Below are 2,572 nucleotides of genomic sequence, written 5' to 3'. Positions count from 1 at the left end.
CATATATTCCTCTTATTTTAAACCCATCCATTCACATTTTTATTAATGTTATACATTTTACTCCAAAATTTTCTTTCTCTTAATTGCTTTTAAATTTCTTATTTTATTTAATGACAGATTTCAATAGATTTGCCAGACATTTTCTTTCTGGGAAATGCATTTTTATTCATTTCTTCTCTTACCTACTTTTTTTTTTGGTGCTATGCTCTTTCTTATTCTACTATAATCTCTATGACTAAAATCTATTTTGAATTTTTCACCAGAGAAAGTCTTCACTTTATCCTCAGTTTTAGGGAGGTAATTTCTAGTCTAGAATTCTAGTCTTTCCTCATCTCCAATGACCTAACAATTTAAGGACTAGAACCAGCCTTGCCTATAAAGTCTTAGAATAGGAAGAGTAACCATGTGGCATAAGGCACAGACTTTTTGTCAGGTGGTATAGTTGACTTTTGAACAAGATAATACTTATGGACCATTAATCACTCACTTCCTGAACCATGCCGATGTTATGAAGCCCCAGTAGAAGCTTCCTACACTATCAAAGTGAACCTCCCATATAGCACTTCTCCAGATATGTACTGACACACAGGAATTCTTAGAGAAAACACTGAAAGAAGAAAGTGGAAACTTTGTATTAAAGATTTTTTTCTATTTTATTTCATCTCCTTATTCTGTTGATTTCTGCTAAATTATATCATTGTTATGTAATTAACTGTACCCTTAATTATATTAGCTTTCAGTAATTTCTGTGATTATTTTAGAGATATACTGAAAATTTATGTGGTGTGATAGATCTTGAAATTTGGTGGACTGAAAGTGAAGTAAGTCTGGGAAATTGCAGCCTACAACATTTTAATTAGCCTGGACTGTGCAGTATTTGTTCATGGGCACAAATCTAATATATTTTTAGTAGTCATCTGAACAAAGTTTTAATCCAAACTGGAATTTTCCAAGGCCCTTACCATTTTATCTAGACTGAGCAAGGTATCCATTCAAAGAGAATGGATTCCAAAACGGCAGTAAAAGCAACAGGTACAGAGAGAGATATCCCAGGGTTCGGCGCGGTGCTGTCCTTCCTGTCGCGGACGCCAATCGGAGAGGAGCAGCCATGGCCCTGCGCTACCCCATGGCCATGGGCCTCAACAAGGGCCACAAGGTGATGAAGAAGGTGAGCCAGCCGAGGCACAGCCGGCAGCGCGGGAGCCTCACAAAGCACACCAAGTTCATGCGGGACATGATCCAGGAGGTGTGAGCCTTCGCGCCCTACGAGCGGTGCGCGACTATGAGCTGCTCAAGGTGTCCAAGGACAAGCGCGCACTCAAGNAAAAAAAAAAAAAAAAAAAAAAAAAAAAAAAGCAACAGGTACAAATCCTGGTGCCACTGCCAGTGGTTCTGCCGTCTGTCCCAGCCTATACAATTGCCACTCACATTCAGAGTTACTTGCTTAGTCCTATGCTGTTTTTTCCCTGTCCAGCTGAAGTAAATAAGCTCCCAGTAGCTCAAGTAAGCTGCTTCATTGGGTGTCCCCATCATAGTCTCACTCCTCCCACTCTTCAACTGGGCTTTTGGAGCTCAGCCCAGTGCTCCATTGCAGGTCTCTGCCTCTGTTGCCATCAGTTGCTGGACAAAGGTTCTATCTTGTTATTTAAGATAGTCATCAATCTGACTAGAGGGTTAGGCCAGTTCTGGTATCCTCTCCACTATTGCTTAGGGTCTTAGCTGGGGTCATGAAAATATTATTTTTAACTCAGTAATATTTTGGTCTTACAAGCTCAGGAGAACCACTCTTTAAGAAAGAGAAAGAATGAACAACTCATGCCATATCTTTATGGTTAAGCCTCCTGCCAGGGCTTGATAGATCTCTGCTTCTTCAGCTCAAGTTTACTAAGTACCCAAATGTAACTTTAACTACTAAAAGCAGTCATGACTTTGAGAATCTTTTCCCTCAGTGTTGATACATTCTTATGTCATCTTGGGACTCTCTATAGCATAGAGATATAGGCTGAGATTATTCAGGCAGATGTCCCTGAGAACCCTGCAGAGAGGCCACAGTTTCAAGTATTTAAACTTGTAAATCTAGCTGTAATTATAGTTTTATGGTTTAATATACTTAGTGACAAGATACAACTATAAATGTATACTTATCGGGTTCATTACCCTTTCTCTCATTTAGTACACTATTTGTGAGCCTCAATATTTGTTCATGAGTTGATACTTAAGAATAATTGTAGGTGATTTTTAAGTAGACAAAATGAGACATGTAATCCTGGCTCCTCAAAGGTGAGCTTTATGTGGTTATGGAAACATACAGGAGGCAAGAAACCTCTTCTCTGATTAGGGTATCGTTGTCAGTTTTCTTTCTGTCCTTGGTGAAATTATTGAACATCATTATAACTAACTCTGTTTTCTCAAAATAAATGTTCACAATGTGTAGTCACAAGTAAGGATAAAGTGAAGTGTAAAAAGTTATATGTTACATCATTTGGAAAAATGTGGTAAATTATATGGATGACAAGAGGTGTTGTTTTTTCATACATGAAGAGCATAATTCTGAACTTGGAAGTTATATAAC

At 38.2% G+C, this 2,572-nt stretch overlaps 1 pseudogene; it reads left to right on the top strand.

Moving 5' to 3' along the window:
• The first annotated feature begins 1,108 nt into the window (after positions 1-1,108).
• On the top strand, positions 1,109-1,326 carry LOC126487172 (60S ribosomal protein L36-like; annotated as a pseudogene).
• Positions 1,327-2,572: the final 1,246 nt, after the last annotated feature.

This window comes from Alexandromys fortis, unplaced genomic scaffold (assembly GCF_014885135.2).
Source record: "Alexandromys fortis isolate MF-2015 unplaced genomic scaffold, M_Fortis_MF-2015_v1.1 scaffold_132, whole genome shotgun sequence".
In the NCBI taxonomy this organism is placed as follows: Eukaryota; Metazoa; Chordata; class Mammalia; order Rodentia; family Cricetidae; genus Alexandromys; species Alexandromys fortis.
This window is presented reverse-complemented; position numbering and strand designations above follow the sequence as displayed.